The following is a 15,925-nucleotide window of genomic DNA, read 5'->3' as shown; positions in this document are numbered from 1 at the left end:
GCCAAGATAGATTTCCAACTAGAAGAAATAGTTCCATTGACAGATGTTTCTTCCAGTTTCATTCATGTCAATAGAAATATGTTTTACGTTGTTTCCTGGAGTTTTCCAATGGAAATTTTGTGCTCCAGTGATAGTTTCCTGCTTACTTTCATTTACTGCAGAATAGTTTCAGTCATAAAGAAACCTTTTCATATTTGTTTCTTTGCACTGAACAGTAGATAATGTTACACGGAGTAATAGCCATAATAATGGATTAAATATTCACTGGACCGCACTGCAATAACTTATATCGTGCGAGTTTACTTATCCCGGCACTCTTGTTTAAATTGTGAGCAGAGGCAAGTCAGTGAACTTGGAATGCAAAGAAATCCCATGCTTATTCATTCATGACTAGGACATCTTGAAGGATTTTTTTTTCTGATATCTTACAGCAGCGGTTTAAACCTGAAATTGGATTCCGAGGGGGTTCTCTGAATTCTAACACTTTGATTTCTCATACAAGTGAAGTGACATTTTGAAAACACTACTGTTTATTTGCACCTCAAGATGTCGTATTTGTGAACGGTTTTACTGTAGCCATCTATCAAGTTCATGTGGTTCTAATTATAATTATTACAACCAATATGTATATCGGTTGTAATAACATCTTGTATTATGGGACAGAGGGAGCACCTACTTTTCACACTTAAACATCAATGTTTCCTGCTTAATAAGCAGCATGACTGTTTTCTATTGTTTGACAGCAGTCTGATTGCTGAAAACACCTGTTGCCGCATCTGATATAATCTTTTACCACAAGTTTGAGACCATGTAATAATATTGCTGTTTGATATGACATGACATTCTGGTATATTGCTTATCTAGGCTGTATGAAAAGGCAGATTACTACTCCTTTCTCAGCCATGTTCAATCATGCTTATGGCCTGTCAGCTTTACAGCACATTGCATTAGGAGCTAACAGTCTCATTTGATCACTATTAGATTCCTGGAGTTGTAGTACTGATGCTAGCCTGTTAAATTCTTTCTTCGTAATATTGTCCTGAGATTCCAAGGATTGTCATAATTTTCTTCGAAGTTTACAACGGACTGATGGTGTCACTCATCTAATCCTGAAATGTGCTGTTTTTGTATACTCTGCTTCATCCTATCTTTAATAATCATGTAAAGGAAAGTCCAGAAAACCAGTTAAGTTGAGTAGTTGGTAACCGAGTGACTGATCATAACTTCCTTGGGAATGTCAGCTCAATTAATGTTAGTTTTTTTTTGTGATCAGGATGAATGATTGTTTTCAACCTTAGCATCTTCATCAGCTGATAGACAACAAAATGCCGAGGTTGAGCGTGCTCCAAGTTGAAGGTCTCCAAGCTCACCTTGGATGCCTTCCCAACCCTTTTTGCCACCATCTCCACAAAGGTGCCTAGTTCTGGTATGGACCTGGTCCGTGGATATTATGAAAAATTTAAGTTTGTTATATACCCTCCCTTTTGACATATTCAATCGCAATAAATAATGTCAATACCATGCTAACTGTGGTCTGCCCAATGCTGAAATAGAGGAGGAAGATAAGAAGGCCTGACTGCTGAACCAGATTGTTAGTGACAAGCTGTTGTTTTCTACAGTAGTGAGGCTAAGCCACAAGGTACCCATATCATGCTAATGCTGCATACCACAAATATACCATATGAAGTCTTTTTCATCTGCAATGAAACCTGTGTTGTGTAGTTTACGAACCATAATACATGAAATTGGACCATGGATTACTTTATCAGCCGTATTTTCTCCCAAAACCTACTACAGACTTTCTGTGCAGACATCAGCAGTTGACCATCCAAATTTGTCTTGCTAGAGGTTTCAAATGGTGACTACATACGGAGCAAAATGAGTGAATCTACACTCTAAAATATGTCTATATACATCTGTATGTGGTGACCATTTGAAATCTCTAGAAAGACAAATATTTAGGAACGGAGGGAGTAGATGACAACAAGCAGCTAACAAGATCCCTCTACCAGGCTGTTATGTACAGTGCATATGCGTTCTCCTTTTGATCAGTGTGCGGACGCGCTACACCTGGGCACTTTTTTATATGGTTTTACTTGATTTTGTCAGATATGCACAAAGATTTGCAGTATGTCATCTAGCAAGTAACTCATATCACTGGAACAAAATAGTTGCTGATCACATGTATGAGGAGCAAAATAAGGATGCGTCTGTCACCATGGAAAACTGCCGTTACCTGGTTGAGTGGCCCGTCAGCAAATCCAAGTTTGATGCTCCAACATATGCAACGCGATTAACAGCGGAAGATCCTGATGAAAAATATGAAGTCATTGACATTGGGGAGATTTGGCGGTGCAAGGACAAGTCACTAGGCCCAGAGCTAAAGGATGCATGCCTTTCCTTCTCTCTTTTTCATCTGCTGAGAAGGCGCTACTTTGGGTTTGCCTGTGACGAATCCAAAGACAGGGCACACGATTTTGTCTTCAAAGGGCTTCTGTCGGATGATGATGATGCCACAGACTATAACAGGGTGTTCAAGGTGCTTGAGGTTGAGTTAGCCTATACATATGATTTCTTCTTCACCAAGTATGCTGTCATTTATTATGGATCAATGGCTGCAACAATTTGGTCCCTGATTTCTGTCATCGGCTTATCTATCACGGCATTCATTACTGCTATCACGAGCCACATTATAAGTAGAGGTAGAGATGATGTTGTTATCACATTAGTGATACTTGTATCCACTGCTTTACTTGAATTCCTACAGATGTTGTTTTACTGGATGGGCATTTGGGGCAGAGTATCATTTGTTTGTCAGTCTATCAGGGAACAAGCAAGAGTCAACAGAAACAAAGCGAGCATAGGGGGAAGTTGCTTCGTCAAGATTGGTGTGTGCCTTGCATATTGGATCATGGGATTAAGGGAAATTCTTGCCAATATTGGTGTGAAGTTTGCACCATACCAACACTACTGGCAACACAAGCTTGGGCAGTACTCATTACTTGATTCAGTCAGCCACAATCCTAACCCGTCAAAGCATAGATCCGACAGAAAGCTGGGGACAGTGGTGAAATTCTTTCACCTTATGGACGTTAGGTTCTTCCATCAAACAAATGTTCAGGCATTACAGGTCCGACAGAAAGCTGCGAAATCTGTTGAGTTGCCTGATGAAGTAAAGGAGGCAGTTATCCGCTCTCTTAAACGCACCAGTGGCACACTAAGCAATGGGAGATCTTCTTTACAGTTCAATGGAGCAGAGCATCTCTTATGGGCCTGTGAGTGGGAAATGCACCTGGATCCAAGCTGGTACCAGAGAATACAGAATCAGACACACATTATTTTGACTTGGCACATTGCAACATGGTACTGTGAGATGGTACCGCTTTCTCCAGTTGCGGCACCAGAAGTCAAGGTATCCTTTTGTGTTGCCACAAAACTGTCGAAATATTGTGCATACTTGGTGGTCTCTGCGCCAAGGCTTCTTCCTGGGCACCACTATCCACTAGGATACAAGAAGCAAGTTGGATGCAGCTGCAGTAGAAGCAGTCACGGTCCTGGAGAAGTCAACGAGCAAGTAGGAGGAAATGAAGAATTTAACACTGCCACAGGAGACGAAGACGATCTTTGACAGCGGCGTCAAACTTGGGAGGCAACTAGAGGAAATGGAAGAAGGCGCCCGCTGGAAGGTGATGGCTGATTTCTGGGCCGAGATGATTCTCTACGTCGCGCCGTCAGACAATGTCAATGAGCACATTGAGCAGCTGGCGCGGGGCGGGGAGTTCATCACCCACCTCTGGGCTTTGCTCTCTCATGCAGGCATCCTTGAAAGGGATCCCGAGCATCAAGCTGGGGGCGTGTAACCAAAACCGCGTGCATAGTTCCGTTTAAAATCACTGATTTCTCTTTCTGTGAGTGTGTTTAATTTCTGCTTGTCGTAATTAGCGGCATGTGCCACTGTTTGTGTTTGATGCATGGACGTTGTGATTGGTTTGTCTGTGGCGTGCGATATGTCTGAATTTAGTTAAAATTTCTTTAATTTTTGTGACTGATTGATTGCATTGATCGATCCTGCTGTAATATAATGTGACTATTTGTGGATTTAGTGACTGTCAAATAAGTACACCAAGTGTCTGCCTTTTTTTTCTTTTCAAATGGAGACCTGTTATGATCTGGTTGCACAGAATGACGGTTTGTAGGCCTAACCAATTACCACTGCAGATATATTGTTGTTTTGTGTAACTTCATTTCTAAAGGAGTTTCTGAACTTTTGTTGACTGTAGGCATGTACGTACATGGAGTGCAGATGGAGCAAAGGACTCTATGTCCGGGTGAGTCGATGAATCAGGCCATTCCACAAAAGACAGTTGAGCTGGTTCTCGGGTAGGTGCCATTAGTCCTTCTCTTCTTGTAGGAAATCTAGCCATATGTGTGCTTGAAAGCTCGATCCTGATTCGATGGGAAGCTAGCTTGAGTAAGCAGGGACCAACAAGATCACTAATTTGTCTGGCAGCATCATCTAATGCTCGCTAACTGCTAATTTGTCGCAGGTATCACCCGTGGCAGCAGCTGAACTTGTACCAAGAAAAGCACCTGGCAGTCCTTGACCACCTCCAGAAATAACAGTTCTTCAATACAACAGCTCCGCTCACTGAAAACCGTTAAATCCTGGGCCGTTTGTTGTACTTGTAGCACAACCCACAAACTCAGAAGGTGTAGTTAGTAATACTCCCTATGTAATACCTCCTTCGTCCAAGTGATCGGCGTGTTTGTTCTTCCCCATCCCGGATCTGCCGCACCGCGCTGATATGTTTGGTAATATTCACTGAACCACACTGACTTGTTCAAATCGTGCGCAGAGGCAAGTCAGTGAACTGGGAATGGAGAGAAATCCCATGGTTATTCAAGACTAGGTCATCTTGAAGGATTTTATTCTCATCTCTTACAGCAGCAGTTTAAAACTGAAACTGGATTTTCAGTGGGATCTCTGAAGTCTGACACTTTGGGTTCTCATACAAGTTAAGTGACATTTTGAAAACACTACTGTTTATTTGCACCTCAAGAGGTCTTTTTTTGTGGACGGTTTTACTGTAGCCATCTAACAAGTTCATGTGGTTCTAATTAAAGATAGAATCTACTTATGAGGTAGCATAAACATCAGTGTTTCCTGCTTAATAAATAGCATGACTGTTTTCTATTATTCGACAGCAGTCTCTGATTGCTGAAAGCATCTGTTGCCATATTATAATCTTTTACCACAAGTTTGTGACCAAGGAATAATACTATTTTTTGACATGATATTCTGGTATTATCTGCTTATCTAGGCTGTATGAAAAGGCAGATTGCTGCTCCTTTCTTAACCATGTCCAATCCATCTTATACCCTGTCAGCTTTGCAGCACATGTCCAATCTCATTGAGTCTTAGTAGCTTATCTTGTTTCCATGTAATTCCATAGAATTGAATGAGTTTGTTTTCTCTTTACCAGCTCTTTTACCAGATCTTTGTTCTCGACCAAGGACGAGGTGATCATATTGAATCTCTCCTCAGCTCAAATAAGGCATTTGGTCACTGACTAGTTGGACAAAATTGAATGTTCACTGTGTTCCAATCTGATGAATAACTGAAGTTATATTTGAGTTGAAGGAAGAGCTCCGAGGACATGGTTATTTCAGTGTATAATGATAACTGGCTTACCTGACACATGCATTGCCTTTGTTAGCTTCTGGTCCCTGTCGGCCTTCTGTTTATCTAGAAGATATTATCACTATTAGATTCCAAGCTTGCAACAGACTGTGCTACTAATACTGTCCAGTGATGCAAATGATTGTCATAATTTGCTTCCAAGCTTGCAACAGACTGTGCTACTAATAATCTCACGGCAAATGAACGGCAGAGACAATGGGGTGTAGCGGGGGTGCGGCGTTCGTGGGGGTAGCAACTACTTTCCCAATCCTGAAATGTGTTGTCTTATATACCCTGCTTCACTCTGTCTTGAACCCTGCTCTTTTTGGTTATAGATGTAAAATACGAAATGGACTAAAGTTCTGCTAGTTTGATTTCCCCGCTTTCTCTCTGTAGAAAACCAATAAAAGAAAGTTCAGAAAGCCAGTTTAGTTTTCGTTTGTTGTGATCAGGATGATAGTTTCCTTTTTGCCACCATCTCCACAAAGGTGCCTCGTCTTCTGATATGGACCTGTTCCGTTGATATTTTGATGAACTCAAGCTTGTTAATACACCCTTCCTTTTGACATATTCAGTCACAATCAATAATGTCAATTGCCATGCTAACTGTGGTGTGCCTAATCCTGAAATAGATGTGGAAGATAAGAAGACTGACTGCTGAGACAGATTGTTAGTGACAAGCTGCTGGCTTCTAAAGCATTGAGGCTAAGCCACAAGGTACCCGTATCACGCTAGTGCTTCATAATCATACCATATATATACCATCTGAAGTCTTTTTTATCTTAATGGAACCTATTTTGTTTAGTTTATGAACCATAATACATGAAATCGGACCATGGATTACCTGATCAACCTCAGAAGGACCACCTATAAATAATCTTCCAGTAGCGCCCAGTGTTGGCTAACCTGTGTTATTGACTACTGTTGCAGTTATCACCCATGTCAGCAGCGGAAGTGCCCTTAAGCACCTCCAGAAAACTGTAACATCTTGTCCTCTGACATAGCAGCGTGTGTAGTAGTATCTAGACAAATCTAAGACAAAAATTTTGGGACGGAGGGAGTATCAAGAAATCTCATGCCCCCTCGGCCTCTGTAACAGCCATGTTCTCACGTGGGATCCAAACCCAGTGAAACCAGGATCCAAATACCACTAGTAGATAGTAAAAGATGGCGCACTCATTCCACAAGGACCACATTTTAGAAAATTGTAGGATGGCTGAATATTGCATTGTATTGATCTGACCGGATGCACGGTATATATAGACTACAATGAGAGAGATTTGGAGTAGAAGGCAAGTCGTACATGTTTAATCCTATTCTATCTCTAACTCCTAATCTCTATCTTTAAACCCAATATATACTAACATTCCCCTTCAATCATAGCGGGAGTGAAACTGGCAATTTTGACTGAACTTAAGGTCTGTGCTTCCGTCGTCTTCTCATCAACAAAGAAAACCGGCAAAAAATAAAACCAAAGAAAAAAAACAACAGCAAGCGAAAAAGGAAAAAACTGGATGGAACCCATCAAACGCATCGAGCGGGACGAGCGAAGGCATGGAACAGACACAGCTAATGGGCCGGTCCGTGGTCGTCAGCCCGTTAGCTGTGTGATCATATTGAATCTCCCCTCAGCTCAAAAAAAGGCTTTTTGTCACTGATTAGCTGGACAAAATCGAATGTTCATTGAGTTCCATCCATATGAACAACCAAAGTTATATTTGAGTTAAAGGAAGAGCTCCCAGAACATGGTTATTTCAATGTATATAATGTTAATTGACTAACTTGCTTTTGTTTGCTTCTGGTCCCTTCCAGCCTTTTTTTTTAATCTGGAAGTGGTAGTAATGGTGCCAGCCTGTTAAATCCTTTCTTCGTAATATTGTCCTGCGATCCCAAGGATTGTCATAATTTTCTTCCAAGCTTGCAACGAACTGATGGCGTCACTCATCTAATTCTGAAATGTGCTGTTTTTGTATACTCTGCTTCGTTCTGTCTTTAACCATGCTCTTCTTTTTGGTTATAAATGTAAAATAGGAAATGGACTGAAATTCTGTTAGTCTGATCTCGTCGCGTTCTCTCTATAGAAACCAATAAAAGAAAGTCCAGAAAGCCAGTTTAGTTGAATTGACATGCTAACTGTGGTGTGAGTAGTGCTGTAATAGAGGAGATGATAAGAAGGGCTGACTTAGCGAGACGGCTGAGACAGATTGTTTGTGACAACTAACAAGCTGTTTGTTTCCACAGTAGTGAGGCTAAGCCAAAAGGTACCCATATCATTCCACGGTAGTGCTTCAAACCAAGTCTTTTCCATCTGCAGTGAAACCTGTGTTGTGCAGTTTACGAACCATAATACATGAAATTGGACCATGGATTACCTGATCAACCATATTTTCTCTCGAAAGGACCACATATAACTAACATTCCAGCAGCTAGCGCTCAGTGTTGGTTAACCTGTGTTATTGATTACTGTTGCAGTTATCACTTATCACCCATGTCAGCAGAGGAACTACCCTCAAGCACCTCCAGGAAGCTGTAACAGTTTGTCTGCATAGCAGCGTGTCGTAGTGTGAGTTGCAATGAGAAATATCAAGCAAGACCACCAAATGAAACGTTATCGCTTGTTGTAGCACCCAAACTCAAAAGATTTTGTACATATTAGGTGTACAAAAGTAGTTGAAGCTCGGGAGGTATCACTGGTAGGCTTGGTTAGTTCCTGTGTGTCGTAGCATGTTGTTATCAGTTAACCTTTCTCGGTATTTCGATCTGCCTGTAATGTGCCTTTGGTTTTTTGTACCTACTATAAATATAATGGCAGGTTTATGTATTTACCCTCTGAATTGAAACCTACTACGGACTTGCTGTACAGCAGAAACGCCAGAAGCTGGCCGTCAGAATTTTGTCGTTTGCCGAGCATCACAAGATTAAACAACTATCAAGAAATCCCATGCTCCCTCGGTCTCTGTAACACCCATGCTCTCCCATGGGATCTAATACATGGATCGAGGATCCAACTGATAGCTAGATCTAAAATATTAACCACATCATACTAAAATAGGCAAGCAGCTAATCACCTGCCCAACGCATCTAATCCTGAAATGGGCTGTTTTTGTAGACTCGTGTTGTTTTTGTAGACTCATGAACGGACTGAGGTCACTCATCTAATCCGAAAATGTGCTGTTTTTTATAGACTCTGCTTTGTTCTTGTTATCTTCAACCATTTTCTTTTTGGTTATAAAAAAAATGTAAAATGTTGAAATTGACTGATGTTGTGTTAGTCTGATTTCTCCACGTTTTCTTTGTAGAATGAAAACAAATACAATAGTCTAGAAACCCAGTTTAGCATAGTACTCCAGTTTGTACCTAATGACCGACCTTAGTAGTACCTTAATTTTCTTGGGAACTTTCCAGAACTCACATTGGATTCCCGCCCTTCTCAATGTTTTTTCCTGCCATGTCTACAAAATTGCCTCGTTATAAGGACCTAATCAAACGTTCAACTCTGTGACTGCAGATTTTCTTACAGTTTGCAACTTTCTATACATGGCTATGCAGTGCTGGACTGCTGGTAGTCATGCTGAACCTGGCAGATTTTATTACTCTCTTTCGGTGGGAGCTAGCAGTTTAACTTGTCTATCAATTATACAGTTTCAGCAAGTTTAATTTCTCCTTTCTTATGGTTTGCAAGATTACAACAAGAATCGAGGAGTCCCGTCGGCCTCACGGACAGCCAGCTAGCTATGTGGATCCAATGCATGCAGATCCAAATGACCACACTACAGAATGGCCTCAAGGTCAATATTAAAAGGAGAGAGCCAGTCATCTACCAAATGATAATATTGGTTAATGAATCTTAACAATAACAAATTGCTAGTAGGCCATGTTCTGCATGAATAAAGGACGAGACTGCTTGTTGTTCCAGTCTTGGCTGGACGAGTCGTATAAATAAATAAGATTTATGTACGCATTGAGTTGCTGAATGGTACTACAAGATACAGGAAAGAGAGGTGACCACCTAGCGTCTGGAGCTCTGTCTAAGCGCCATTCCTTCCATTGGTTTGAAGCACCTCCCTGGCTGAAAGGAAAGGAAGGAGAAAGCTCACCTCAGCGCCAAGGATATATTGTTTTTTTTTTTTTGCGAAAAAACTTTCAATCTATTCATCTTCAATTTGTGTAACTTCATTCCTAGTGGAGCCTCTGAACTTGTGTTGGCTGTGGGCATGTAGATAAAGTGCAGATGGAGCAAAGGACTGGATGTCTGGGTGAGTCGTGGTCTCGATGAATCAGGCCTTTCCACACAGAAAGATTTTTAATCTTTCTGTTGTTGTAGGAAATCTAGCTATATACCTGTTTGAAAACTTGATCCGTGCCCTGCTGATTCGAAGGGAAGCTATCTTCATAGTAGGGATCCTTGTGTAACTAACTTATTAATTTGGTGTGGCTTGGTTTCGTTCATCTGATTTCTGGGCGTTAGTCGGGAACTTTTGTGTGCAAATCTTTCTTGCTGCCTGTGTTGTACTGTGTACTTGATACATTTGTTCTCCTTGAGCTGATCATGGCATATAATTCTTAGACTTGCTAATGAGTTTCAGTTGGCATTTCATTTTTGGGGTCCTTGTTTCTTCTCTGGTTTCCTTCGGTTTGTATAGGATTACAGCTCTTCTCGTTCGACAGAATATGGCGACGCGTTCGCCGCTTTTTCTGGAGATAAAATCAGAGTTTCAGCTGGCCGCTGCTTGAGAGGCTCGTTCTGAGTGAGTAATACCGTTCAGACCGTGACTGATGGATGGCGTGGGAAAATGCGCCTTCAGCCAAAGATCCACGAAAGGGCAAGGTACTTAAGGATCTCTTTGTACATGTTGTTGGAAACCAGAGTTTGGGCAATGCTACACGATGTATTGATTGGTGCATAGCGCACGTATATATGGAGGTGGACCGAGGTATACAATATACATGCACAAAACCATATGTTCAACACCCTCCGCAGTCGAAGCGTCGCCGGAGACGCAAAGACTGGACCTGAACTAACTCCTCGAAAACGGAAGTAGGCAGCCCTTTCGTCATGACATCGGCAAACTGTTGCGCCGTCGGGACGTGGAGAACCCGGATGCGCCCAAGAGCCACCTGCTCGCGAACAAAGTGTATGTCGAGATCAATGTGCTTCGTTCGACGATGGTGGACCGAGTTGGCAGAGACGTACACGACGGAGACGTTGTCGCAGTAGACGAGCATGGCCTTGTGAACGTCACAAAGCAACTCCTGGAGCAGCTAATGAAGCCAAGAGCATTCAGCAACGGCGTTAGCCACTGCTCCATACTCTGCCTCGGCACTCGAGCGGGAGACGGTGGGCTGTCGCTTGGATGACCAAGAAATCAGAGACGGCCCAAGGTAGACACAGTACACCGAGGTGGAGCGCCGTGTGTCCGGGCAGCCAACCCAGTCCGCATCAGAGTAGGCGACGAGGTCGGTGGAGGCGGAGGCCGTCAGCGTAAGTCCCATGGTGTGACGCCCCCGATTCGACCGTACACTAATCATGCACGCAAATGTGTACGATCAAGATCAGGGACTCACGGGAAGATATCACAACACAACTCTACAACATAAATAAGTCATACAAGCATCATAATACAAGCCAGGGGCCTCGAGGGCTCGAATACAAGTGCTCGATCATAGACGAATCAGCGGAAGCAACAATATTTGAGTACAGACATAAGTTAAACAAGATTTCCTTAAGAAGGCTAGCACAAAAGTAGCAACGATCGAAAAGGCAAGGCCTCCTGCCTGGGACCTCCTAACTACTCCTCGAAGCCGAACTCCATGTAGAATCATCCTCGGGATCTCTAGCTCCTGGACTCCAGCATCTGGTTGCGACAATCCGGTATAGAAAAGGGAAAAGAGGGAGAAAAGCAACCGTGAGTACTCATCCAAAGTACTCGCAAGCAAGGAGCCACACTACATATGCATGGGTATATGTGTAAAGGACCATATCAGTGGACTGAACTGCAGAATGCCAGAATAAGAGGGGGATAGCTAATCCTGTCGAAGACTACGCTTCTGGCAGCCTCCATCTTGCAGCATGTAGAAGAGAGTAGATTGAAGTCCTCCAAGTAGCATCGCATAGCATAATCCTACCCGGCGATCCCCTCCTCGTCGCCCTGTTAGAGAGCGATCACCGGGTTATATCTGGCACTTGGAAGGGTGTGTTTTATTAAGTATCCAGTTCTAGTTGTCATAAGGTCAAGGTACAACTCCGGGTCGTCCTTTTACCGAGGGACACGGCTATTCGAATAGATAAACTTCCCTGCAGGGGTGCACCACATAACCCAACACGCTCGATCCCATTTGGCCGGACACACTTTTCTGGGTCATGCCCGGCCTCGTAAGATCAACACGTCGCAGCCTCACCTAAGCACAACAGAGAGGTCAGCACGCCGGTCTAACTCCTATGCGCGCAGGGGTCTGGGCCCATCGCCCATTGCACACCTGCACGTTGCGTACGCGGCCGGAAGCAGACCTAGCCTAGTGGCGTTCCAGTCCAATCCGGCGCGCGCCACTCAGTCGCTGACGTCACGAAGGCTTCGGCTGATACCACGACGCCGGGATACCCATAACTACTCCCGCGTAGATGGTTAGTGCGTATAGACCAAATGGCCAGACTCAGATCAAATACCAAGAACTTGTTAAGCGTGTTATGTCGAAGTAACCGCGGACGCCGTCCAGGGCCAGGCCCACCTCTCACCTAGGCGGTCTCAACCTGCCCTGTCGCTCCGCCACAAAGATCCACTTGCGGGTACTCCTACGAGCCGACCCGACTTTAGTCACCACCTGTGTCATGTATATAGTATATAAGTATATACCCGTGATCACCGCCCAAGTGTTCACGGCCCGATAGTATAGCACAGCAGACGGACAAGAATGTAGGGCCACTGATGGAAAACTAGCACCCTATACTAAGCAGTAGGATAGCAGGTAAGGGAAACAACTATAGCAACAATGACAGGCTATGCAACAGAATAGGATTAACCGAAAGCAGTAACATGCTACACTACTCTAATGCAAGCAGTAGAGAGTAGAGTAGGCGATATCTGGTGATCAAGGGGGGGGGCTTGCCTGGTTGCTCAGACAAGAAGGAGGGGTCGTCTTCGATGTAGCCGAACACACGAACAGCGGCAGCGGTCTCGGAGTCTACCGGAAAGAAGTAACGGAGGGGGAACACAATAAATAACAGAGCAATCAAATGTAACACAAAGCAAGATGCGGCGATACGTTGTGCTAGGGTGACCTAACGTAGGGATAGGTGATACTGGCGAAGGGGTGAAACATCCGGGAAAGTATCCCCGGTGTTTTGCGTTTTCGAACAAATGAACCGGAGGGGGAAAGTTGCGGGTTTGCTATGCTAGGGATGTGTGGCAGACGAACAGACTGCGTATTCGGATTCGTCTCATCGTTCTGAGCAACTTTCATGTACAAAGTATTTTAATCCGAGCTACGGTTTATTTTATATTAATTTTTCAAATGCTACGAGTACACAGAAGTGCACCCACCACTATGCACATGCGGCTGACAGATGGGCCAGAGGGCCCAGTTGACCAAGTCAACAGAGACTAGTCAACCAGTGAATAGTAGAAGTGGGTTCGCATGTCATTGACTCTAACTTTAGTAGTTTAGAAAATCTTGCTTAATTAACAGCGGGGCCCATCTGTCATTGAGTTATATTATGCTAATTACCTAATTAACTAATTAAGTAATTAATTAGCATACTGATTATTTTATTTAACATTTAAATTCGTTCATTTCTTTTTTTGTTCTTAACAGCCCCTGGTGGTCAGGGGCACAACCGGCCAAACACACGCTCACGCACACACGACTGTGGGCGAGGCCGTGGCCGGAGCGTGGTTGGCAGGTGACCGGCGGCCAGCGAGCGCTAGGCAGGGCGAACACGGGCGTGGCGCGAGCGGGGAAGGGACGCGGCGGCGCCGGCGGAGTGCACAGGGGCGCGGCGACGCACGACGGCCAGGCACAACAGCAGCCCTGCGCACGGGCGAGCATCGGCAGGGGAGGTGCGAAACGGCGGGCGGGGCAGGGGACAGGGGTGGCCGGCGTGCTGAGCGCGGCGGCAGCAACCGCGGGCGAGGCCGTAGGGAGCGAGGCGCGCGGGCTGCGAGGTTGGCGATGGCCGAGCACGACGGTGGATGTGCGGGACGGCGGGGAAAGGGAAGCAGGGGGAATGGGGTTCTCACCCCCGTTGCAGGGGAGTTTGGCGGCGAGGCGCGATGGCGCCGACGGGGAGGAGGACGAGGCGGACGGCGGTGAGGTCCGGGGTCGGCCGGCGATGGAGAGGCGGGGCGGGGCTGTTGGGTAACGTAGCAGAAATTCAAAATTTTCTACGCATCACCAAGATCAATCTATGGAGTTTGCTAGCAACGAAGGGAAGGGGAGTGCATCTACATACCCTTGTAGATCACGATGCGGAAGCGTTGCAAGAACGCGGATGAGGGAGTCGTACTCGTAGCGATTCAGATCGCGGTTGATTCCGATCTAAGCACCGAAAGTACGGTGCCTCCGCGTTCAACACACGTGCAGCCCGGTGACGTCTCCCACGCCTTGATCCAGCAAGGAGAGAGGGAGAGGTTGGGGAAGACTCCATCCAGCAGCAGCATGACGGCGTGGTGGTGATGGAGGAGCGTGGCAATCCCGCAGGGCTTCGCCAAGCACCGCGGGAGAGGAGGAGGAGGGAGAGGGGTAGGGCAGCACCAAAAGGAGACTTTCTCGTGTCTGTATGGCAGCCCAAACCTCAAGTATATATAGGGGGGAAGGGGGCTGCGCCCCCTTTAGGGTTTCCACCCCCAAGAGGAGGCGGCCAGCCCTAGATCCCATCAAGGGGGGCGGCCAAGGGGAGGAGAGGGGGAGGCGCCCCACTAGATGGGCCCTAAGGCCCATCTGGACCTAGGGTTTGCCCCCTCCCACTCTCCCATGCGCCTGGGCCTTGGTGGGGGGGCGCACCAGCCCACCTGGGGCTGGTCCCCTCCCACACTTGGCCCACGCAGCCTTCTGGGGCTGGTGGCCCCACTTGGTGGACCCCCGGGACCCTCCCGGTGGTCCCGGTACATTACCGATTTCACCCGAAACTTTTCCGGTGACCAAAACAGGACTTCCCATATATAAATCTTTACCTCCGGACCATTCCGGAACTCCTCGTGACGTCCGGGATCTCATCCGGGACTCCAAACAACATTCGGTAACCACGTACATACTTTCCCTATAACCCTAGCGTCATCGAACCTTAAGCGTGTAGACCCTACGGGTTCGGGAACCATGCAGACATGACCGAGACGTTCTCCGGTCAATAACCAACAGCGGGATCTGGATACCCATGTTGGCTCCCACATGTTCCACGATGATCTCATCGGATGAACCACGATGTCGGGGATTCAATCAATCCCGTATGCAATTCCCTTTGTCCATCGGTATGTTACTTGCCCGAGATTCGATCGTCGGTATCCCGATACCTTGTTCAATCTCGTTACCGGCAAGTCTCTTTACTCGTTCCGTAACTCACATCATCCCGTGATCAACTCCTTGGTCACACTGTGCACATTATGATGATGTCCTACCTAGTGGGCCCAGAGATACCTCTCCGTTTACACGGAGTGACAAATCCCAGTCTCGATTCGTGCCAACCCAACAGACACTTTCGGAGATACCCGTAGTGCACCTTTATAGCCACCCAGTTACGTTGTGACGTTTGGCACACCCAAAGCATTCCTACGGTATCCGGGAGTTGCACAATCTCATGGTCTAAGGAAGTGATACTTGACATTAGAAAAGCTCTGAGCAAACGAACTACACGATCTTGTGCTAGGCTTAGGATTGGGTCTTGTCCATCACATCATTCTCCTAATGATGTGATCCCGTTATCAACGACATCCAATGTCCATGGTCAGGAAACCGTAACCATCTATTGATCAACGAGCTAGTCAACTAGAGGCTTACCAGGGACATGGTGTTGTCTATGTATCCACACATGTATCTGAGTTTCCTATCAATACAATTCTAGCATGGATAATAAACGATTATCATGAACAAGGAAATATAATAATAACCTATTTATTATTGCCTCTAGGGCATATTTCCAACAGGGGCAGTCCAGCGAGCGACGAGGTGGGGCGTCGGGGACGAGCGCCGGCGTCAGGGGCGCGGGGCGGCACCGGGCGGCGTCAGGCTCGGCGAGGCGGCGCCGGCCGTCGGCGA

Source organism: Triticum aestivum, chromosome 5D (assembly GCF_018294505.1).
Source record: "Triticum aestivum cultivar Chinese Spring chromosome 5D, IWGSC CS RefSeq v2.1, whole genome shotgun sequence".
Classification (NCBI taxonomy): Eukaryota; Viridiplantae; Streptophyta; class Magnoliopsida; order Poales; family Poaceae; genus Triticum; species Triticum aestivum.
This window is presented reverse-complemented; position numbering follows the sequence as displayed.